This window comes from Dendrobates tinctorius, unplaced genomic scaffold, assembly GCF_039654945.1.
Source record: "Dendrobates tinctorius isolate UK_male_01 unplaced genomic scaffold, ASM3965494v1 ptg000008l, whole genome shotgun sequence".
Taxonomy (NCBI): Eukaryota; Metazoa; Chordata; class Amphibia; order Anura; family Dendrobatidae; genus Dendrobates; species Dendrobates tinctorius.
This window is the reverse complement of record NW_027361676.1, coordinates 6,419,514-6,445,923: the sequence shown is the minus strand read 5'-3', so window position 1 is coordinate 6,445,923 and position 26,410 is coordinate 6,419,514.

The window sequence follows — 26,410 nt, the reverse complement described above, 5'->3', positions numbered from 1 at the left end:
TCAATGTAACAGGCTGAAATTGGATGGTGTATGAGAAGGTGGAGGGTGTTTGTAGTATTGGTGAGAATTTGGATCTCACTAGAGATTTTAGGAGGCTGACAATGAAGCGCTCAGTCCAAGTATGGACGCAGGCAGCCTAATAAGCAGGACTGCTGTACACAAAAGGGTGGAAAAATGAACGCATGGTAACTGTGCAGAAAAGAGGAAGAAAAGTATTTTTGCTTTTAAAAAAGCAGTTTGCACAGCAGTGTGCAAACAGCAATACAGCGATCAGGGAGCCTTATAAGGCAGCCTAATAACCAACAGAGCTGATGCACAAAAATTTAGCCTCCCCTGTCACTGTACACAAACTGTTGTGTTGTACAGTGGAAATCGCTAACAGCAGAAGCAGTTTTTTGGTTCTTCCCTGCCTAATGCTCTCCCTCATTCTGAATCAGCAGCAGCAACCTCTCCCTAATGCTAAGATCGGCAGAAGTCAGATGGTGGTCAGTGTGCACTCCCTTTTATAGCCCCTGTGATGCCACACAAAGCCAGCCAATCACTTACATGCCCTTCTCAAAGATGGTGGTGACCGATGCCTATGTCATCGCGTTGCCCACAGTGTGCATCCTCCATCATTGGCTGAAAAAGGGCACTGGAAGCATCATTTGAAATGCGACTTTGGCGCTCGGGTTGCCGACCTCGTGGCCGACCTCATGCTATGGTCGGGTTTCGTTTCATGAAACCCGACTTCAGCGAAAGTCGCCGACTTTTGAATTTGACCGACCCATTTCACTCAACTCTATTCAGGACAATTGCCTCTCTCAGCTGGTTGATGAGCCAACCAAGGGAGGCAATCTGCTGGGTTTGGTTCTATGAAATAGACTGGATTCAATTTCAGATCTACAGGTCAGGGAGCATATGGGAAGCAGTGACCATAATATGGTACGTTTCAATGTAATTTTTATTCAAACATTCAAAAGGGGAAATGCCAAGACCTGGAACTATAAGAAAGCTGATTTCAACAAAATGAAGGGAAGAGCTTAATCATATAGACTGGGACAATGTCATGATAACTGGGGATACTGAACATAAATGGGGCATTTTTAAGGAAATGCCACTAGAATCCTGCAGAAAACTTATACACTCTGGTAATAAAATGTCAAGGAATAAAACGAAACTATTATGGATAAATGAGACAGTACAAAGTTTAATAAGACAAAAACAAAGGGCATTCAAAATCTTAAATGCTGAAAATACTGAAATTTTCCAGGGAGCATTGCACCTAGGATTTCACTGATTGAGCGCCTTTGCCGGCAGCCGCAGTGTTTTCTTTGACTGGTCTCCCTGAGGTCAGTGATTGTTTTGTGATGTTGGTCTACTAGGCCTTGCTCCCACCTAGCCAGAATCCTACTCCACACTGATGAGGGGTAACACCCTGAAACAGCTGTCTGTGGATGGATACCTGGCCTTGGTATTTCCCTTGTCATATCTGTAAACTCGTGAAGAGCTGGATATTGACTTAAAGGGCCACTTAATATGGTGGTAATGGTGGTTTCCGAAAGGAGCCACCCCTTGGCTGGGTCCTTCCCTGGAGGAAGATCTGGCTGGTCCCGTGTTTGAGACTCTTAAATGAGGCGCCACGGACTTATTTGCATATTCGTATTTCCCAGAGAGCATTGCACCTTGGATTTCACTGATTGAGAGCCTTTGCCGTCAGCCGCAGTGTTTTCTTTGACTGGTCTCCCTGAGGTCAGTGATTGTTTTGTGATGTTGGTCTACTAGGCCTTGCTCCCACCTAGCCAGGATCCTACTCCACACTGATGAGGGGCAACACCCCGAAACAGCTGTCTGTGGATGGATACCTGGCCTTGGTATTTCCCTTGTCATATCTGTAAACTCGTAAAGAGCTGGATATTGACTTAAAGGGCCACTTAATATGGTGGTAATGGTGGTTTCCGAAAGGAGCCACCCCTTGGCTGGGTCCTTCCCTGGAGGAAGATCTGGCTGGTCCCATGTTTGAGACTCTTAAATGAGGCTCCACGGACTTTATTTGCATATTCGAAAATACTGAAATAGCATTTCAGGAGTATAAAGATCTAAATAAGAAATGTGAAAAAGAAATCAGGCTAGCAAAGTTATCTACAGAGACACAAATAACCAATGACATTAAAATAAATCCCAAATTTTTTTTATAAATACATTAATGCCAAAAAGAAAAATAGATGGTATCGTCCCCTTAAAAGATAACAACAAGATAATTACAGAGAATAAAGAAAATACTGAGATATTAAACAGGTACTTTTCATTCGTGTTCACCAATGAGCTGTCTGCAACAGGGATCATGCAACAAGGCAAAAATCAAAATTCACAATCTGATATAACTAGCTTAACACAAAAACAAATGCATTTACATCTGAGTAATTTAAACATTGACATATCCCCCGGCCCAGATGGCATTATTCCACGGATACTGAGGGAATTAGGCTCAATAATTGACAGACAATTGTATCTCATATTCTTGGACTCACTTATAATATGGGTGGTGCCACATGATTGGAGGATGGTTCACATGGTACCAATATTTAAGAAAGGTAAGAAGGTGGATACAGGCAACTACTGTCAGGTGAGCCTGATATCAGTAGTGTGCATATTTTTGAGGGCATTATAAGAGATGACCTGCAGAAATATATTGCTGATAATAATAAAATAACTGACAACCAGCATGGATTCATGAAGAATAAGTTGTGTCTAACTAACTTGTTGGGTTTCTATGAGGAGGTAAGTGCAAATCTGGATGTAGGTAATGTGACTGATGTGATTTATCTGGACTTTGCAAAGGCATTTGATACAGTTCCACATAATAGCCTTGTACTGAAGCTACAGAAGCAAGGACTAGAGGAAACTACGGTATATGTAGATGTGTAAGGAATTGGCTAAATGACAGGAAACAAAGAGTTGTCATAAATGGTACATTCTCTAAATGGGATATACTTAGCAGTGGGGTACTGCAGGGATCTCTGCTAGGACCAATTCTTTTTATCTCTTTATTAATGACCTTGTGGATGGGATTAACAGTAGAGTGCCAGTCTTTGCTGACGACACCAAACTATGTAGGATATTAAAATCTGACCTTGACATTACAATATTGAAAAAGGATCTGAAAAAGATGTCTGAATGGACAAACACTTGGCAAATGAGATTTAATGTTCATAAATGTAAAGTAATGCACCTAGGACGGAGTAATCCTTTTGATGCATATGGAAGTATACTCGGGACTAAAGAACAAGAGTAGGACTTGGGTATTCTTGTTACAAGTAAACTGAACAGCAGTACTCAATGTCAAGCAGCAGCCGCAAAAGCAAACAATATTTTAGGATGTATAAAAACAGAGATAAAATCCCGCGATCCCAAGGTATTATTACTTCTTTATAAATCACTGGTGAGGCCACATCTAGAATATAGGATCAGTTCAAAGACGGGCAACTTGATTATTACAAGGAATGGAAGGCCTCTCATATGATGAAAGGTTGGAAAAGTGGGGCTTGCTTAGCTTAGAAAAAAGACCCCTCAGAGGGGATCTCATTTACATGTATAAATATATGTGTGGCCAGTACAAAACACTGGCACATGACTTATTCCTTTCAAAGAATATAACCGAGGACTAGGAGGCACGGCACAAAAAATTATTATTCCCCAGACATAGATTACGGCATGGGACTCAATGACGGACAGGTATGGCATATAGTTTTTTTATTTTAGTTTTATTACAGGAGATTGGGGGCTTCGGTGGAATTAGGCAAGATTGTAAGTATGGTTTAATGGAGAATAATAAAGGAGTCTGTGTCATTTTTTCAATTAAAAGACTTTATTCTGGCTGTGTTTTTATTTACCATATAACTATAGGATTAGTAATGGAGAGGTGTATTATAGACACCTCTCCATCACTAAGCTGTGCGCTTGATGTCACCTGACAATACAAAGGTGAAATCAACCCCACAAATATGAACCCCACTTGCCACTGCTGCAGGGCAAGTTGGAAGAGCCAAGCAAAGCGCCAGAATTGGCGCATATAATTGATGTGCCTTTTCAGGGCAGCTGTGGGCAGCTATTTTTGGGCTTGGGGAGTAAATATCCATGACCCCTTACCAGCCTGAGAATACCAGCCCCCAGCTGTGAGCTTTAGCAAGGCTGCTTGTCAAAAATTGGGGGACCACACACCATGTTTTTAAATTATTTATTTAAATAATTTAAAAAAACAATGTGGGGACCTCTCTATTTTTGATAACCAGCCTTACTGGAGCTGACAGCTGAGAGTTGCAGCCCCCAGCTGTGAGTTTTGCATGGCTGGTGTCGTAGCTGCTTTTGTTCTGACCAAGCGTCAGCTATGCCAGATCACCAGTGAGTCCGAATTACGAGGTTTCGCCCCTCTGTTGCAAGCACTTGGAGACAAAGAGACTCAACACACACGCCGTGGTCAAATCACTTTATCTGACGTAATTAAATACAAGGAAACTTTTATACCATTTACAACAATATGTGACTCTATGGAGCTCATTTGGCCCCCACCATCACCTCAGGGTCGTACCTTGTTTACAATTTACCCAGAACATGTTGTTGAGAACAAATATGATAACAAGTATAGTTTTCTTGAACACAGAGACTAGTAGTCTACATAAGAATAATTCTAGCAATATTAGGCAAAAGGCAATTGAAGTCTTAAAGGTAATTAAAGGGATATAAAGCAAACCATTAACTCTTCTATATCACTGGTTATAGAAAATACAGGTGAACCCATGTCTTTTTTTAACCCCTTAAAGACAGCCAATATGTCTTTTTACTGACCTGAGATATAAGAGAATAGTATCCCCATACAGGTGACAATCCAGCAGCTGATAGCTGTACACTGTAGCTGACAACTTGCTGTATCACAAATGATTAGTGTTAGCACCATCCAGATCTGTTTAACCCCTTAGTTGCTGCTGTCAAAAGTGACTACATCTAATAAATGGTTAATAGATTGTGTCGGCTTCTGCTTTAATCTAATTAACACAAGGAGATCATGATTGTGTGGTCCTGATGTTTACCATAGCAGTTCAGGGCCAAATAGCGGCCTTAGAGTCTGCCGGCTGTAGCGGTCACTTCAGAAGTTACCAACATTTAGGTGGTAAACAAACACTTTTTCATTCCTGCTATACCACTTTGCATTAATTTCTGAAAATCACCTGAAGGGTTAATAAACAATTTGACAGCAGTTTTCAATATGTCGAGGGGTGCTGTTTTTAAAAAGGTATTACATTTGGGGTCTTCCAATATATAGCACCCCAAAAGTCACTTCAAACCTGGATAGGTCCCTAAAAAAATACATTTTTTAAATTTGCTTGAAAAAATGATAAATTGTTGCTACATTATTAAACCTCCTAAAAGGCTAATAAAATAAATTAGCGTTTTAAAAATGGTGCTGATGTAAAGCAGACATGTGGGAAATGTTATTTTTTAATGTTTTTGTGTGATATGACTATCTGGATTAAAGAGATAATCATTCAACTTTTGAAAATTGCAATTTTTGTCAAATTTCTGAAACTTTTTATAAATAAACACAAAACTTATCAACCTAAATTTAACATTATAATAAATTGCATTGTGCCACAAAAAACAATCTCAAAATCAATGGGATTTGTTGAAGCATTCTATCACCACATAAAGTGACATTGGTCGAAATTTAAAAAATTGCCTCCGTCACTAAGGGGTTAAATATATTTATCTATTTATTTATAGCGCAGGCGGCGGCTGATGAATACACCCATCAGTCGCTCCTGCTGTCACTGTTATTAGCAGCAGGAGGGGTAGGCTGATGGGAGTAATAGTCCCATCAGCCGCCGCCTGCTGTCTCTTTTATTACTAAAGTATAACGTTCATAATTCTCCCCTGCTTGTGCCGCTCACCGGCAGAGTAGGGGCGAATGATGAGAGCTGTGTTCGGCACCCGATGCATGGGAACAGCGCTTACTGTAATGCTTCTTCCTTGGCGCCTGTCCATGTGCTACTGATGCGGCACACGTGTGACACACATATTACAAACACGGACACTGACATGTCCTGTACCGGAAATATCAGAACGTGTGAAAGAGGCCTTATAATGAGTTTTTATATTTGGCTGCTGTCACACACTAAAAGATGCTTTTTTATTGTAAAAAAATAGTTTTTGCATCACCACATTTTGAGAGCTATAATTTTTCCATATTTTGGCCCACAGAATCATGTGATGTCTTGTTTTTTTGTGGGATGAAATTACATTTTTATTGGTACCATTTTTGAGCATATGACATTGTTTGAGCGTTTTCTATTCCGACTTTTGGGAGGCAGAATGAACAAATACCAGCAATTCATGGATTTTTTTGGGGGTGGGGGGTTTATGCTATTCCGTGTGTGGTAAAATTGATAAGGCAGTGTTATTCTTTGGGTCAGTACGATTACAGAGATACCTCATTTATATTTTTTATTATACAATAAAATCTATTTTACAGAAAAAATGATTATTTTTGCATCACTTTATTCTGCAAGCTATAACTTTTTATTTTTCCACTAATGATGCTGTGTTGTGGCTCGTTTTTTGAGGGACTAGATGATGTTTTCACCGCTATCATGTTTTTTTATATCCATCTTTTTGATCGCATGTTATTGCACTTTTTGTTCAGTAGTATGATGATAAAGCATTGTTTATTTGCCTTTTTTTTAGGGGTTCACTAAAGGGATTAACTAGTGGAACAGTTTTATAGGGCGGGTCGTTAGGAACGCGGTGATACTAAATTTGTGCACTGTTATTGTTTTTTTACATACAGAAATGTATTTAATGGGGAATATTTTTTTTTCTTTATTTAGGATTTTTTTTAATATTCTTACACAGGGTTTTTTTTTCACTTTTTTACTTTGTCCCATGGTGGGACATCACTGTATTGTATCAGATCGCTGATCTGACACTTTGCAGAGCACTGTGTTAGGTCAGTGATCTGACAGGCAGTGCAGGAGGCTTGCCGGTGCCTTCTCTCAGCAGGCACTGACAAGCCACCTCCCTGCAGGACCCGGAAGGACCCCACGGCCATCTTGCATCTGGGGTCCTGCAGGAAGGAGGCCCTCAGAACAACGCGATCACAGGGATGCACGCACGGAGCCTCCTCACTGCGCAATGCTTCCCTATGCCACCAGAACACTGCGATCATATTTGATCACTGTGTGCCAGGGGTTAAAGTGACGGGAGTGGTCCGTGATCGTTCCTGGCACATAGTTAGTGTCACGCCGTTCTGACATACTCACCCGGCCTCCGCTCCCACGCCATCTCTGCATACTCACCCGGCCATCGCTCCCACGCCGCAGCCCCTCGCCGCCCGACAGCCACGGCGGTCACCTCTGACAGGTGCACAGCCCACGGCGTCTTTGCATGCAATGCGCATGCGCCATAGGCCGTGGCCGCGCCTCCCTTCTGCTTGTTGTGCTCGGGCTATGCCCTGACCCGGAAGCACCCCCTGACCAATGGCAGACCAGATAGGGGCATATCAGGCCACTTCCCCCTGAGGGAGGCGCCTGATCATTGTGCTTCCTAGCACACTGGGCCTCGCTTCTTCGTGTGCTCTCTGCAGTTTCACAGTCCTGTTCTCGTGTGCTCTCTGCAGTTTCACAGTCCCGTTCTCGTGTGCTTCCTGCAGCAGCCTCACAGTCCTGCTTTCCGTGTCCCCTGCTGTACTCAGCAGTCCGTCCTAATCCAGTCCTGCCTCCTGTGTTCCTGTTCCATCCTGCTCCAGTCCTTCCGTCCTACTCCAGTCCTGCCTCCGGTGTTCCTGTTCCATCCTGCTCCAGTCCTTCCGTCCTACTCCAGCCCTGCCTCCGGTGTTCCTGTTCCTTCCGCCTCCAGTACTTCCATCCTGCCTCCGGTGTTCCTGTTCCACCCTGCTCCAGTCCTTCCGTCCTACTCCAGTCCTGCCTCCGGTGTTCCTGTTCCAATCCTGTCTCCTGTGTTCCTGCTACAACCATCCCTCCACATTCCAGTCTACATTCTTACTCCACTCCTGACTCCTGTGTTCCAGCTCTGTTCTATCATCTACACTTCAGTCCCACACTCCTACTCCAGTCCATCCTGAGCTGCCCCTCTCAGTACCGGCTACCGTGGTACTCGAACCCCTGGGCCTGCTCCTAACGGTCCCTGTATAGGGGTCGGTTCCACCTGGCAGCTTGCCCGGGGCCCCTCGGTGCCATGGCGCAGAGGGTTCACTCCTGGAGATTCCGGCTCCAGACCAGCCACGCTAACAGTACGATCAGGCCATGGACCCCGCCGGTACTACTGCTGCTACCCAGAAAGAGTTACTCTTCCTGCGGGAGAATCAGGGACGCATTATGTCATGAAGTCTATGGACAGCCGTTTGTCGGTCCTGCAGGTGGCAGATCCTGGAACTGCCAATCTACTGGCCAGTCTTCAACAGGAGCTGGGCTGGCAAAAAGATACTCAAGCCCATATTTTGTCTTACATGGCCTCCTTTGATAGCCGCTTGTCGGTCCTCCAGTCTGCCACCGCAACTCCGACTCCTCCCTCTGCTCCTACAGCTCTCCCGACACCCCACCTCGCCAAACCGCCTTGCTTCACTGGGGATCCCAAGCTCTGCAGGGGTTCTTAAATCAGTGTAGCCTCCACTTTGAATTGTTGCCGCAGCAATATCTCTCTGACCGGGCCAAAGTAGCCTTTACTATGTCCCATCTGGAGGGAGAGGCCCTGTCCTGGTTGTATCCTCTCTGAGAACGTGACAATCCCGTTGTCTCAAGTCTTCTGGTTTTCTTGGATACTTTTCGCAGGGTCTTCGATGAGCCGGGTCGGTTAGCCACTCTCACCGAGTCACTCTTTAACCTACATCAGGGTTTTCTCACGGTCGGACAGTATGCTATCCGCTTTCACACTCCGAGCTCGGCTGGAATAACACGACTTTGGTAGGGGCGTTCTGGCATGGTCTTTCAGGCAGGATAAAAGATGAACTCGCAGGTCGAGATACCCCGCCCACCTTAGAGGACCTTATCTCGCTGGCTACCCGCATTGACCTACGCTTCCAGGAGCGCGCTCGGGAGTCAGCGAGAGACAGGAAGTCCACCAGGCCAGCTCCCCTTCTCACCCGTGCTGCCAGTCCTCGTTCGGTCGTGTCACCTTCTTCCTCCTCGGTAACGTCCATGCAGATAGACCGCCTCAAGTTGGCCGAGTTGCGTCAGCAAGAAAGGCGGGCACAAGGTCTGTGCCTTTATTGTGGAGGTTCATCACACTATATCCGCACATGTCCTAAGAGACAGGGAAACTCCTCCGCCTAGGTCCGGTTAAAGAGGCCTCCCTAGGTGGTGATGATCCCTCTCAACCTCTTACTTTATCTGTTCTTTTGCATTCAGGGGAGAGACGTGGGTCCGAGGTGGCCTACATGAATTCGGGCTCTGCAGGTAACTTCATTCGGCCTGAAGAAGTGGACAAATACCAAATTCCCGTGGTTGCTCTATCTAACCCTCTCCAGATTGCCGTGGTGGATGGCAAACCGCTACAGGTGACCATCACCTTGGTCACTGAAGAAGTGGAGTTGCAAGTCGGTGCCTTACATCAAGAGAAGAAAGCCTTTTACGCTTTGCTTAAGCTCTCCCACACCATTCTACTCGGTCTCCCATGGTTAAAGACTCATCAGCCTGTCCTCGACTGGTCTTCTGGGGAGATAGTCCGCTGGGGGCACCCGTGCCAAGATCGCTGTCTGACTCCTGTCTGCCTGGTGGCTGCTCCTCGGCCACCCCCAGACCTTCCGGGTCTCCCTCCAGCCCACAGTTCCTACTCCGATGTCTTTGATAAGAAGGAAACGGAGGTCCTTCCTCCACACCGGCCTTTTGACTGCCCAATTGAACTTGTTCCCAGATCAACCCCCAAGGGGCAGAATCTAACCACTGACTCCCACTGAGACCAAAGCCATGTCTGAATATGTCCGGGAGAACCCTGCCAAAGGCTTAATATGGAAATCCTCATCGCCCGCAAGATCCGGGTTTTTCTTCGTCAAGAAGAAGGACGGAACTCTACGGCCGTGCATTGACTATAGGGGCTTGAATGAGATTACCATCAAGAACAGGTACCCTCTTCCACTCATTCTGGAGTTGTTTGACCGTCTCAGAGGGGCTCGGGTCTTCTCCAAGCTGGACCTCAGAGGAGCCTATAATCTGGTCCATATACATGCTGGAGACGAGTGGAAGACGGCTTTCAACACTCGAGACAGCCATTACGAGTACCTGGTCATACCCTTTGGTCTCTGCAATGCTCCTGCGGTGTTTCAAGAGTTCATCAACGAGATCTTCCGGGACCTCTTGTACTCCTGTGTGGTCGTGTACTTGAACGACATCCTCGTCTTCTCGCCGGATCTCTCGTCCCAAAGAAAGAGTGTCCGCTTGGTGTTACAGCATCTTCGGGAGAACCGTCTGTATGCGAAGATAGAGAAATGTCTCTTCAAACAGACCTCTCTGCCATTTCTGGGATACATTATCTCCGACGTTGGACTGAGAATGGACCCCGAGAAGTTGTCTGCCATTCTCAAATGGCCTCGCACCGTCGGAGTAAGGGCGATACAACGATTTCTCGGATTCGCCAATTATTACTGGCAATTCATCTCTTCCTTTTCCGCAATCACAAGACCTATTTCTGCTCTCACCGGTAAAGGGACTACTCCCAAGGATTGGCCTCCGGAGGCTGAAGAGGCCTTTCTGACCCTAAAGCGGGCTTTCTCCACGGCTCTGGTCCTGCATCACCCGGACAGCAACTGACCTTTTGTACTCGAGGTGGATGCTTTCTCGACAGGTGCCGGGGCTGTATTGTCCCAGAGATCCACCTCCGGTCGTCTGCACCCTTGTGGCTTCTTCTCAAAGGCCTTTTCTCCATCCGAGTGTAACTACTCGATCGGCGACCGGGAACTTCTGGCCATCAAGTTGGCCTTGGAGGAGTGGCGTCACCTCCAGGAGGGAACTGTCCATCCCTTTGTCATCTTCTCGGATCACAAGAATCTGGCCTATCTCCAGTCTGCCCAGAGACTCAACCCCTGTCAGGCTAGATGGTCCTTATTTTTTGTCCGTTTTGACTTCGAGCTCCATTTCCATCCCGGCAACAAAATTACCAAAGCCGATGCTCTGTCCAGGGTCTTCCAGCCACACGAAACCATGGAGGAAACCTTGCATATCATTGACCCCACTAGGATCATCACAGTGGCTCCAGTGAACTGGCTTGCTCCTCCTCCTGGCAAAACGCTTGTGCCTGAGAACCTCAAGCGAAAAGTCCTCCTATGGGGGCACTCCTCCAAACTAGCCAGCCATGCCGGGACTAAGAAGAACCTGGATCTTATCGCGCGTCACTACTGGTGGCCCACGCTTCGCCAAGATGTACTCGATTTTGTGGCTTCTTGTCCATCCTATGCAAAAAACAAAGTGCCACGAAGACCTCCGTCCGGCTTGTTGCTGCCGCTGCCCGTCCCTGCGGTGAACATGTAATCCCTATAAAAGCTCATTTATTATGTATTAATATATAAAAAACACCAATTTCCCAGTGAAACCATGGCAAATGCCACACTAAAAGACCATAACTGAGATGCTGCAATGCCCTACAATAGGCCTTTCTGATACCTTCCTAACCGTGGAGGTTGGCACCCTAGGAATCCCGATTTTTTGGCGCCCCCACTCAGCGAAGGCTGTCCCTCACTGCCCTGCCGGTCCCTAATATTACAGGCAGGAAAACAATAAAAAGATAGTGCAGAGATGAATAGTAAAAATGCCCTGCGGCTATTGCAGACACTCCCAGATACAATAGAAAACAAAAAATTACCACATCATGACATAAAGGTCCACCACAATTTCATACCCTAACCATAGACCAAATAGGTACATAAAGTGGCCACTTATCATTTGTGGAATACCCCAACGCGTTTCCCCACAACAGCGGTTCATCAGGAGGCAAAGCTGCTAAAAATGGTGTCCATCATGTCAGATATCAGGATAGGATGGCACCCGCGGTCTAAGGAGGCCAACCTAATAAAGCCCCTGTTATTAAACATGGAAACGCCTACCCAATCAGGCATTACAATCACCAGAGAAACCATATGATTAATCCCACACTCACATGTGTGCATCCAGATGATTGGCGCCATCCGCCCCCTGCGTGCGCTCCAGCATGGAGCGCAAGCAAAGATGGCCGCGGGAGCTTCCAGCGCACATCATAGATCACAGTGCGCATGCCCGGAAGTTTAATCCAGCAGGGCCAGAACCAAAGATGGCCGCAGCGATAGAGAATCACAACTGCGCATGCTCATAAATCTTTCTGCAGTCGAGCACTACATTCTGGTTCATCAGGCATACAGGGAAATCCATCCAGGCCACATAAATCCACAAAAATTGGGCACAATGAAGTAGGCACTAATTTGGACACGTGACTTGCGGCAAACTCAGAAACCATCATTGTATGATATATACATATCAATGATCACAGATCAACAATCAATATTAAAGCGGAGTATGGTGGAATTATTAGATATGCCAAAAAACAAAGTGCCACGAAGTCCTCCGTCCAGCTTGTTGCTGCCGCTGCCCGTCCCTGCGGTCCCTTGGGAAAACATCGCCATGGATTTCATCACCGACCTACCCTGTTCTTCTGGCTACACAGTCATCTTCGTGGTGGTGGATCGTTTTTCCAAGATGGCCCACTTCGTCCCTCTGCCCGGTCTTCCCTCGCCTCTGGAGCTGGCCAAAGTCTTCATCCACCAAATCTTCAGACTCCATGGACTACCTCAACGCATTGTGTCGGACCGAGGGGTTCAATTCACCTCCAAGTTCTGGCGATCACTTTGTAAGCTCATGAACGTTTCCCTTGACTTCTCCTTGGCCTACCATCCACAGTCCAATGGGCAGGTTGAGCGTACCAACCAGACGTTGACTGGGTACCTACGTCATATCTCCAACACCCACCAGAACGATTGGGTTGACTTACTTCCCTGTGCAAAGTTCACTTACAACAACCATGCTGGCGAGCCCTCGGCCAAGTCTCCGTTTTTCATTGTGTTCAGCAGACATCCTGGTGTTCCCCTTCCGATAACCCCTGCCTCCGAGGTACCCACGGCCAACACTTTGTCCTCCGAATTTTCCAAGATTTGGGCCGAGACCAACACGTCACTCAAGAAGTTCGCTGATCGGATGAAGAATTATGCCGACAAGAAGAGATTTGATCCTCCACCCTATCATTTCGGGGACAAGGTCTGGCTCTCGTCCAAATTCATCTGGTTGAAACTGCCCTCCTACAAGTTGGGGCCACGCTCCATCGGTCAGTTTGAAAGTCTTGGACATATCAACGAAGTTGCCTACAAATTGAGGTTGCCTGCTTCGCTTCGGGTCCCGAACACCTTCCACGTCTCTCTCCTGAAACCTGTGGTGCTGAATCGCTTCCATTCCTTGCCTGATTCCGGTCCTCAGCCAGTGGGTGCCGATGATGTCTTTGAAGTGGAGGACATTATCGCCATGAAGAAGGTTAGAGGTAGGACATTTTTTCTTGTTGACTGGAAGGGCTTTGGTCCTGAAGAGATATCCTGGGAACCTCGGGAGAATATCAATGCCCCATATATCAATGCTCCCACGCCATCTCTGCATACTCACCTGGCCATCGCTCCCACACCGCCCGACAGCCACAGGGTCACCTCTGACAGGCGCGTGGCCGACGGCGTCTTTGCATGCAATGCACATGCGCCATAGGCCGCGGCCGTGCCTCCCTTCTGCTTCTTGTGCTCCAGCTATGCCCTGACCCGGAAGCACCCCCTGACCAATGGCAGACCAGACAGGAGCATATCAGGCCACTTCCCCCTGAGGGAGGCGCCTGATTGTTGTGTTTCCTAGCACACTGGGCCTCGCTTCTTCGTGTGCTCTCTGCAATTTCACAGTCCCGTTCTCGTGTGCTTCCTGCAGCAGCCTTGCAGTCCTGCTTTCCATGTCCCCTGCTTTACTCCGCAGTCCGTCCTAATCCAGTCCTGCCTCCGGTGTTCCTGTTCCATCCTGCTCCAGTCCTTCTGTCCTACTGCAGTCTTGCCTCCGGTGTTCCTGTTCCATCCTGCTCCAGTCCTTCTGTCCTACTCCAGTCCTGCCTCCGGTGTTCCAGCTCTGTCCTGTCATCTACACTTCAGTCACACACTCCTACTCCAGTCCATCCTGAGCTGCCCCTCTCGGTACCGGCTACCGAGGTACTAGAACCCCTGGGCCTGCTCCTAACGGTCCCTGTATAGGGGTCGGTTCCACCTGGCAACTCACCCGGGGCCCCTAGGTGCCAGCCACGGCCCAGAGGGTCCACTCCTGGAGATTCCTGCTCCAGACCAGCCACGCTAACAATTAGTGCCGGATGTCAGCTGTGATAGTCAGCTGACACCTGGCCGCAATCAGTCGCGCTCCCCCTGTGAGCGCGGCTGATCACGTGTGACGTACTATCCCGTCCATGGGCATTCAGGCCCAGGTCACCTGTACGGAATGATATGTCATATGTCAGAAAGGGGTTAAGTTAAAGTTAATTTGTCCAATTACATTTGAGACCCTGAAATGAGGAGACTTTATAGAAATATGGTTGCAATTCCTAAACACTTCACATGATTTTTTGGTTCTACCTCTTTAATAAAAGCTGAAAGTCTACACTTCAATCGCATCTCAGTTGTTTAATTTGAAATAGCATGAAGAGCTAAAATTACTAAGTTTTGATCACTGTGCAAATGTTTCTGCTAGAATTGTAATATTCAGCTATCCTTTTAAACCTCTGGAGCCCCAACCAATCATGAATATAGAGATTGGTGTTTCTCCTGTGTGAATGGAGCGATACTATACATGTGTAACCACTTGTCCATTAACCTTGGGCTGATGGAGATACACACGGTCAAAATTGTTGGTACCCTTTATTTAATGACAGAAAAACCCACAATGGTCACAGAAATAACTTGAATCTGACAAAAGTAAAAATAAATTTAAAAAATCTATGAAATGAACAAATGAAAGTCAGACATTGCGTTTCAGCCATACTCCACAGAATTAAAAAAAAATGAAACTCATGAAATAAGCTTGGACAGAAATGATGGTACCCTTAACTTAATATTTTGTTGCACAAACTTTTGAGGCAGTCACTGCAATTAAATGATTCCTGTAACTGTCAATTAGACTTCTGCACCTCTCGGCAGTTATTTTGGCCCAGTCCTCAAGAGCAAACTGCTCCAGTTGTCTCATGTTTGATGGTTGCCTTTTCTAGATGGCATGTTTCAGCTCTTTCCAAAGATGCTCAGTAGGATTTAAATCAGGGCTCATAGAAGGCCACTTCAGAATAGTCCAATGTTTTCCTCTTAGCCATTCTTGAGTGTTTTCAGCTGTGTGTATTGGGTCATTTTCCTGTTGAAAGACCCATGACCTGTGACTGAGACCAAGCTTTCTGACACTGGGCAGCACATTTCTCTCTAGAATCCCTTGATAGTTGTGAGATTTCATTGTACCCTGCACAGATTCTACATACCCTGTGCCAGTTGCAGCAAAGCAGCCCCAGAACATAACAGAGCCTCCTCCATGTTTCACATTAGGGACAGTGTTCTTTTCTTGATATGCTTCATTGTTCCATCTGTAAACATAGAGTCAATGTGCCTTGCCAAAAAGTCCCATTTTTGTCTCATCTGTCCATCAGACATTCTCCCAGAAGCTTTGTGGCTTGTCAACATTTAGTTTTGGCAAATACCAGTCTGGCTTTTTTATGATTTTTTTCAACAATAGTGTCCTCCTTGGTCATCTCCCATGAACTCCACTTTGGCCTATATAACTACAGATGGTGCGATCAGACACTGATGTTCCTTGAGCATGAAGTTCACCTTTAATCTCTTTAGAAGTTTTTCTGGGCTCTTTTGTTACCATTTATATTATCCATCTCTTTGATTTGTCATCAATTTTTCTCCTGCAGCCACGTCCAGGGAGGTTGGCTACAGTTGTCAGGGTCCTGACAGCGCCGGCGTACAGCCTCCGCTAAGCAGGGACTCACCCGCACCGTAGGGACCCCTGGGGACAAGAGCAGCCGGACAATAATGATGCACGGGACCTGAATGCAGAAGTTTAGAAAGCAGGCACAGGACCTACGGTCATGTGAACGGTCATGTGACTGCAAGGGGGCGGGGCTTAGCATCCTGCTTTCAGAGGAGGAAGAAAACTCAGAGTCGGGCAAAGCAGAGGTCAATCACAATCCAGGCAAGCGAGGTACAGGAGGGATAAACAGACGGAAGGTCAGACAAAGCCAAAGTTCATACACAAGATATCAATACAGTACCAGGGATGAGACAGAACGGACAGTCAGGGCCAAGCAGAGATCCAAAACCAAATGGACATAGAAGGTACCAAGCAGAATCCAAAGCAAAATCCAGAGAACAGACCGAGTCATACACAGAGAATCAAGCAACCAGAACACAGCACTAACACACTCAGGGGTCACCACACAATGCCAAGGGCGAAAGTATAACTGACGGGGGATGGGAGCTTCCTGAGGCTATAAGAAGCCTCCCCAGAACCAATGAGAGGCCACCATAATAGTGTGCAGGTGAGGGTCTGCACTGCGATCAGAACATTAACCCCAGAAGTGCCTGTCACCCAGCACTGGTATCATGACAGTACCCCCCTCTCAACGTGGGGCCTCTGGACCCCCAGGCTTGCCCGGGTACCTAGCATGGAAAGCCTGAACCAGACGATCTGCATGCATCAACCGGGCGGGCACCAAGGACCTGTCCTCTGGCCCATACCCCTTCCAATGAACTAGGTACTGTACTGACCGCCGTACCAACCTAGAATCTACAATGTGACCAATCTCATATTCCACATGTCCCTCAACTGAAACCAGGGGAGCAGCGGACTCGGATTCTCCCCGGACTGCTTCAAACGGTTTCAGTAGAGATCAATGGAAGACGTTAGGGATCTTGAAAGAGGGTGGAAGGCACAGCCTGTACGCTACCGGGTTGATTTTTTCCACAATCTTGTACGGGCCAATGACTTTGGGGCCCAACTTGGCTGACGGAACCTTCAACTTAATGTTTCGCGTGGAGAGAAAAACTTTCTCTCCCACCTGAAACATGGGACCAGGTGTTCGTTTCCTGTCTGCGAAAAACTTATACCTGCCTTGAGACCTAGATATACGCCACTGGACTTCTGCCCATGTATCTTTTAACCACTGAACAGAGTCCTCAGCCCCGGGGCACCCCGAATCCAGACGAGAAAACTCACCAAAATGAGGACTGAACCCATAGTTGATCAAGAAAGGGGACATACCAGTGGATTGACTCACCTGACTATTGAAGGCAAATTCAGCCAACGGTAGTATATCACACCAGTCATTCTGTCTAGCAGAAGTCAGACATCTGAGGATCTGTTCCAGAGACTGATTAGTGCGTTCCGTCTGACCATTACTCTCAGGATGGTCTGCAGACGAAAAGGACAGAGATATCCCTAATTTTTTGCAGAAAGCACGCCAAAACTTAGCCACAAACTGCACACCACGATCAGACACCACATTCAGGGGTACCCCATGCAAGCGGACCACATGCTGCACAAACAATCTGGATAAGATCTCAGCAGAAGGTAATGTGGACAGGGGTACAAAATGAGCCTGCTTAGAAAATCTGTCCACCACTACCCATACCACCGTATTACCCCTGGAAGAGGGAAGATTGGTAATAAAATCCATGGACAGATGGGTCCACGGTCTTTCGGGAACTTCCAAGGGCATCAGCTCCCCCGCCGGCTGGCTATGGGAGCTTTTAGAACGAGCGCAGACCCCACAACCAGAAATGAATTTCTTTATATCAGAACCCAGAGTAGTCCACCAGAAGATCCTAGCCACCGCCAGTCGCGTGGCTGATATACCAGGGTGAGCACACAACTTGGATTCGTGGAACTCTTGCAAGAGTTTAAGGCGAAGTTGTTCTGGGACAAACAACTTGCCCCCTGGCTTGGCCGCAGGAGCCAGTGACTGGGCCCCCTCAATTTCCAGTTCCAATTCAGACGAGATCCCTGCTAACACCACCCCAGGGTGCAGAATCGAGGACGGTGGCTCAGGGACAGACACAGGGTGGAAACCACGAGATAAGGCGACAGCCTTGACATTCTTTGACCCTGGACGGAATGTAATAGTAAACTGGAAAAGAGAAAAAAAAAGTGACCAACGGGCCTGTCTGGGCGTTAATCTTTTAGCAGACTCAATGTAAGACAAATTTTTGTGATCAGTGATCACAGTAACTGGGTGACTGGCCCCCTCCAAAAAGTGCCTCCATTCCTCAAATGCCAACTTAACCGCAAGAAGCTCTCTATTGCCTACATTATAATTTCTTTCAGCAGCAGAGAACTTCCTGGAAAAGAAGGCACATGGCCTGAGTTTGGTTAGAGTGGCAGGCCCTTGAGACAACACCGCCCCCACCGCCACCTCGGAGGCGTCCACCTCCACCACAAATGGCTTGGAAGGATCTGGCTGTATCAAGACAGGAGCAGACATAAAACATTTTTTCAGCGTCGCAAAGGCCTCTTTTGCGAATGAGGACCAATTTCTCACATCCGCACCTTTGCATGTTAGATCCGTGAGAGGTTTGACCACTTGCGAAAACCCCCGGATAAATTTGCGGTAATAATTGGCGAACCCCAAGAAGTGCTGCAGACCCTTAAGATCTCGGGGTTGCACCCAATCCGCAATGGCCTGCACCTTCTTGGGGTCCATGCGAAAACCCTCCCCGGATACAAGTAACCCCCAAAAAAGACAATTCTTGCACACAGAATACACATTTCTCCAATTTGGCATACAGATGATTTTCTCTCAGTCTTTGGAGAACAGTTCGTATATGTTCCAAATGAGAATGCTTGTCGGTGGAGTATATCAAAATATCATCTAAATAGATAACGACAAAATGACCAATGAGATCCGAGAATACCACGTTGATGAAATTCTGAAATATGGCGGGGGCGTTGGTAAGACCAAACGGCATGACTATATTTTCAAATAGTCCCTCGGTCGTGAGGAACGCGGTTTTCCATTCATCCCCCTCTCAGACCCTTATCAAATTATATGCCCCCCGAAGATCCAGTTTAGAAAACCACTTTGCCACTGATAGTTGGTTACATAAATCGGGAATCAACGGAAGGGGGTACGTATTCCGTACAGTAATCTGATTAAGCTCCCGGAAGTCGAGACAGGGACGTAACCCGCCATCTTTTTTCTTTACAAAAAAGAAACCTGCCGCCACAGGTGAGACTGAAGGACGTATGTGTCCTTTGTGCAGACTTTCAGCAATGTACTCCTTCATAGCCAAGCGCTCAGGACCGGACAAATTAAACAGACGGGCTTTAGGTAATTTAGCCCCCAGGACCAGCTCAATAGCGCAGTCAAAGGGTCTATGTGGCGGTAACGTCTCGGCCTCGCTTTCGGAGAATACATCTTTGAAGTCCTTCAGGCATTCTGGAATACCTTCCAGCTCGACAGATGATATAGACACAGATTTAACAGGTTCAACCAGCAGTGCGGATTTATCACATAACTCAAAATCATTAAACCCCCATTGAACAATCTCCCCTGTTTTCCAGTTAATAACTGGGTTATGGCGTTGTAACCAGGGCATGCCCAACACCAACCCTGCAGGTAGATTGTCCAGCACAAAACAACTTAGGTTTTTCACATGAGTAGCGCCCACTCTGAGCGAAAACAAGTCAGACATAAAGCGAATACCCTCCTTAGTGAGGGGAGAGGAGTCAATGTCCATCACCTTGATCGGAACCTTGAGCCTAACTGTCCCTATCTTGCAGTGTGTGACCAATTGGGAGTCAATGAGATTAATCGACGACCCGCAGTCCACGAAGGCTGTAGAGGAAAAAGAACTACCGTCCACAAACAGTTCCACAGGCAGTAACACTTTAGAAAACAAGGAAAAGGGTACCTGAGGGTCTGAGTAGTCTCCCCGTTGACTAGCTGCTTGGAGATGGTCTTATAACTTTTACCTTTAACATGTTGTTTCTGATCTCCTGAGATAACTCTTATCATCTCATCCTTTGGTCCATGTTGTGTGTGATACACACCATGTCACCAAACAGCACAGTGAGTATCTGTAGCCCTCTCACTGATTCCAAGATTGTAGACACCTGTGATATTAATTAGTGGACACACAATGATTTAACATGTCCCTTTTGTCACATTATTTTCAGGGGTACTATCATTTCTGTCCAGGGCTATTTCATGAGTTTTTATTTTATTTTTTTTATTCTGTGGAAGCATGGTTGAATTTTTTATTTATTATTACTTTTGTCAGATTCAATTTATTTCTTTGACCATTATGGGTTTTTCTGTCATTAAAGGAGGGGTTCCAACCATTTTGACCACGTGTGTAGCTTAGTAGGCTATGTAGGACTATGATATTTTAATGAGCACTATAGACATTGAATATAGCTCAGACATGCACACTACCATTCCTTTCACACATTCATACAGGGGACCAAGGGACACCTTTTCTTATGATCAGAGGAGGTATCCCAACAAACATACATTTATCTCCTATGTTGTGATTTGGTCACAAATGTTTATTGGTAACACTTTAATTGATCAGTGTTCCAATTTTGAAAACTATCAGAACTCTTGAAATATCAGCAGATAGTTGACATGAGCATGAACAGCCTTAGGCACATTGCATCCTTTTGTGCATATTTGGTATTTGCTGCTCTATGACAACTACTACTACTACAACTATCACTACTGCTACTTCTAAAGTCAAACTCATGGCAATGTAAATTTAAGATACTATAATTAAAAATTTTGGAATCATTTTACATATGCATGCAATATTGGTAATTGAATAAAAGAGCAGTTTCACTGTATTATAAAATTCCTACAATGTGATCCACATAAAAAGTTGTGGCAGATTATGCAATATGAATAGTTTTGGTCCAGCGCTGTGAAAACTTTTTCTGAGAGCCCCCAGAACTTGGTACATTGTGAACGTACACATAGATGAACAACAAATACAATTTAATGTCATTAGAAAGGTTGGCATTTCTTTCTCCAACACAAAGTTAAATAGAAAAGACCCACAAAATATCCATGTATAGGGAAAACCCAAAACAAAGATGTGAATAAGTTCATGTTGATATTCAAGGTGTTTACTTACCTCTTTAGAGGAAAGTTGTCTGTTTTTTTATTTTTGCAAATTTGGATTCAGTTAAGGACCTTTCTTTTTTCAGTATTTGAGCTCTGTGAGGGACACTGCTGTCCAGCTTATGTGCTATTTAGTGTGAAATGTAGTGTTCCTTTAATAGGAACCTGTAGGTGATCTGAATGTTACTGTCATGGTTCCACCCCTCAGGCTGTCTGGGATGCAGTTACTGACAGCTCAGCCATCCAATTTGGTACAGGGGCATGCAGAAGCTGTCAGTACATTGATGGACAGCATGGCCATCCAATGTGGTACAGGGACGTGCTGAGCTGTCAGTGTGTTGAGTGACAGCTCAACTAGCTAATCTGTGATTGGGAGGTGTCGGCTGTCTCAGGTGTTCACTATCCTGTGTAATTGCAGTGCCTACTCAACAGCAGTTTCTCCCAGAACACTGCCAGATGTACATTCATCCTGAGAGGTTTGTGCTCTGTGCTCTACTGTGCATTGATTTCTGTACGCTTGATCTGTTGCCTGACTTTGGACTTGGTTCTGGCCATTCGCCTGTTTAACCCCTTCAGTTCTGATCCGTTAACCTCCTGGTGCTCTGACCTCGGAACCTTACCTGACTACGGGTTTGTCTCTTCCTTCTGTTTATGACATACCCTCCTGGCTTCTGACCTTGTACTCCTTGACCACTCTGACTCACGGCTTGGCCGTGAGAAGTGACTAGCGTCACAGTTACATCACCTTGTCGGCGTAATGATCATGGGTTTTGCAGCAAGTATGAGTAGCATACACTTGAGCTGTTGCTAATTAGGCAGGTTATAGCTGATGGAGGTGTCTGAGTACAACATGGTATATTGATTTGCAGCTGACTTTATTTAAACCATTTTGCTTTTTGGTAAAAAAGATACAAAAACGTAACCAATCAGCAGAATATCAGGAAATTTTAAGGCTGTCCTAATATAAAAAAAGTACTGTCATACTCATGAGCTGGGAGAGGCCAAAGAATGCAATTGACCTGGAAGCCGATGCATGCACACACCAGCACTTTGCTATTCCCATAGCAGGGTAAAGCGAAGTACACTTGCACTGGAGAGTTTGGGAACACTGTGTGGATGATGTAGGATGTGACATCCACATAAAACAAACAGAATGACAGTGATTGTGACAAGAGAGGAGGTACTGAAGAAAGACCATTGTCGACCATTGGTCCAGACCACGATATATTGGTGGATTACAAAAGGTATTTTTTGAACTACGCAGAGGAGGTTGGAGACTTATATATATATCTTCCTGGACTACTGTAAAAGGTGGTGGCCATAATTTATTGGGAAAACCTGGTGACAGGTTCCCTTTAAATAAGAATATCAGTACTTTGAATCAACTATCCTTCATACTCAAAGAAAATAAGCAGCACTAAGTCTATTCTTGCAAGCAAGCATGGACTTTATTTGAACTTAAGTCCATTGACCCATTTGAGACTGGCTAGAAACTGGTTATTTCTTTAAAGTCAGTGTACAGACACCTACTTAGATTGCCTCTGCATCCTCTGTTTCCTTCCTTCTCTGCTGTAGAAAATCCTGGTAGTGATATTGCAAGTGCAGGATATTTGCCCTAGCTTAAAGAGGATTGGGTTCTGATCCTGTGTTGTGTAACTGCCAAAATTTGCAGTTATGAGTAAAGGCTGTTCCTCCATATCCTTGTGGGGCCGTCATCACAAGACCTCTCACCTGCTACCATTTTTTTTCATTATTTCCATATGCAAACATTTCTATAGACTGGAATTTTTGTTTAAGGCCTTATGCCCGGGTCGGACATACCAAGAGAGTTCACTATAGTGGATCAGAGATGACACAAATGATTTTCAGCCAAGATATATAAATACTAGACTGGATGCCAGAGAAGAAAATTTCTAGAGATTCATTAACCCCTTTCTGCCATCTGACGTACTATCCCGTCCATGGGACCCGGGCCCCTATGCCCATGGACGGGATAGTACGTCTAGCGCGATCAGCGGCGCTCACGGGGTTAGCGCCGCTGATCGCGGCTGGGTGTCAGCTCCTTCCCTGCAGGTCCCTGGATCCAATATGGCTGCGGGAACCTTCGGGGGGGCCTGCAGGGAGCCGGCTTCCTCAGTGCCTGCAAAGCGCAGGCATGAGGAAGCCTTCTGCATTGCATGTGTCAGATCGCTGATCTGTCCCAGCGATCTGTGATGTGACAGATCAGCAATCTGTCACAGCACAGTGATGTCCCCCCCGGGACAGTATAATAAAATTTAAAAAAAGAAAAAAAAAGTGTAAAAATAATTTATAAAAAAATCGCTAATTAAATAAAAAAATAAATATTCCCTAATAAATTCATCTTTTGGAAATAAAAAAACCCAATAAAAGTACACATATTTAGCATCGCCGCGTCTGTAACGACCCGCCCTATAAAACTGTCCCATTAGTTAACTCCTTGTCGAACCCCTTAAAAAATAAAAAAACAAAACAAAAAATAATGCTTTATTATCATAACGCCGAACAAAAAGTGCAATAACGCGCGATCAAAAAGACGGATATAAATAACCATGGTACCGCTGAAAATGTAATCAAAAAACGAGCTGCCACACAACATCATCAGTGAAAAAATAAAGTTATAGCTCACAGAATAAAGTGATGCAAAAATAATTATTTTTTATATAAAATTGTTTTCATTGCATAAAAGCGCCAAAACATAAAAAAACATAAACGAGGTATCGCTGTAATCGTACTTACCCGAAGAATAAAACTGCCTTTTCAATTTTACTGTACGCGGAATGGTGTAAACGCACCCCCCAAAAGAAATTCTTGAAATGCTGGTTTTTGTTCATTCTGCGTCCCAAAAAGCAGAATAAAAAGCGATCAAAAAATGTCACGTGCACGAAAATGGTACCAATAAAAATGTCAACTCGTTCAGCTAAAAATAAGACCTCACATGACTCTGTGGGTCAAAATATGGAAAAATTATAGCTCTCAAAATGTGGTGATGCAAAAACTATTTTTACAATAAAAATGCGTCTTTTAGTGTGTGACAGCTGTCAAACCTAAAAACCTGCTAAAAATAGTAAATCAACCCCCCTTTATCACCCCCTTAGTTCGGGAAAAATAATAAAATAATAAAAATGTATTTATTTCCATTTTCCCATTAGGGTTAGGGTTAGGGCTAGGGTTAGGGTTGTATTGGGGTTAGGGTTGAAGTTAGAATTGGGGGGTTTCCACTGTTTGGGTACATCAGGTGCTCTCCAAACGCAACATGGCGTCTGATCTCAATTCCAGCCAATTCTGCGTTGAAAAAGTCAAATGGTGCTCCTTCCCTTCCAAGCTCTGCCATGCACACAAACAGTGTTTTACCCCCACATATGGGGTATCAGTCTGCTCAGGACAAATTGCAAAACAACTTTTGGGGTTCAATTTCTCCTGTTCCCCTTAGGAAAATAAAAAATTGGGGGCAAAAATATAATTTTTGTGGAAAAAAAATATGATTTTTTTATTTTCACGCCTGGGCGTTATAAACTTCTGTGAAGCACTTGGGGGTTCAAAGTGCTCATCTAGATAAGTTCCGTGGGGGGTCTAGTTTCCAAAATGGGGTCACTTGTGGGGAGTTTCAACAGTTTAGGCACTCCAAAAGCGACATGACACCCGTAGACCATTCCATCAAAGTCTGCATTCCAAAACGTCACTACTTCCCTTCCAAGCCCCGACGTGTCCCCATACAGTAGTTTTGTCCCACATATGGGATATTAGCGTACTCAGGACAAATTGGACAACAACTTTTGGGGTCCAATTTCTCCTGTTACCATTGGGAAAATAAAAAAATTGGGGACTATAAGATCATGTTTGTGGAAAAAATATGATTTTTTATTTTCACGCCCGAGCGTTATAAACTTCTGTGAAGCACTGTGGGGTTCAAAGTGCTCACAAGACATCTAGCTAAGTTCCTTAGAGGGTCTAGTTTCCAAAATGGGGTCACTTGTGGGGGTTTTTCACTGTTTAGGTACATCAGGGGCATCCAAAGGCAACATGACTCGCGCAGACCATTCAATCAAAGTCTGCATTCCAAAATGTCACTACTTCCCTTACGAGCCCCGACGTGTGCCCATACAGTAGTTTTCTCCCATATATGGAGTGTCAGTGTACTCAGGACAAATTGGACAACAACTTTTAGGGTCCATTTTCTCCTGTTACCCTTGGGAAAATAAAAAAATTGGGGACTAAAAGATCATATTTGTGGAAAAAATATGATTTTTTTATTTTCACGGTCGGGTATTATAAACTCCTGTGAAGTCCTTGTTGGCGGTTCAAAGTGCTCACCACACATCTAGATAAGTTTCTTGGGGGGGTCTAGATTCCAAAATGGTGCCATTTGTGGGGGGTTTCCACTGTTTAGGCACATCAGGGGCTTTCCAAATGCGGCATGGCGTCCAATCCCAATTCCAGCCAAAAAAAGTCAAATGGCGCTGCTTCTTTTCCGAGCTCTGCCATGCGCCCAAATAGTGGTTTACCCCCACATGTGGGGTATCAGCGTACTCAGGACAAATTGCACAATAACTTTTAGGGTCCTGTTACCCTTGAAAAAATAAAAATTGGGGGTGAAAAGATCATTTTTGTGGAAAAAATGTGATTTTTTAATTTTATGACTGTACGTTACAAACTTCTGTGAAGCCCTTGGGGGTTCAAAGTTCTCACCACACATCTAGATAAGTTCCTTGGGGGGGTCTAGTTTCCAAAATGGTGTCATTTGTGGGGGGCTTCCAGGATGGGCCCGGTAAAAAGCACGAACCAATCTTTCGGCATGAATGTCAGAAGCAGAAACCCAAGAATTATCCTCCTGGCCATAACCCTTCCATTTGACCAGGTACTGGAGTCTCCATCTAACCAAACGAGAATCCAATATTTTCTCTACCACATACTCCAAATTACCTTTAACCAATACAAGGTCAGGATGCACCACCATGGGAACTACTGGCACTACAAACCTCTTCAACAAGGATTTATGGAACACGTTATGAATCTTAAATGTAACTGGAAGAGCCAAACGGAAAGAAACGGGATTAAGGATTGCCAAAATCTTATAAGGTCCAATGAATCTTGGCTTGCATTTTGGAGGCGCAACCTTCATAAGAATATTCTTTGAAGACAACCAAACCATATCACCCACTTTAAACCGGGGACCAATAGTCCTATGCCGGTTGGAAAAAAGTTGGTCTTTTTC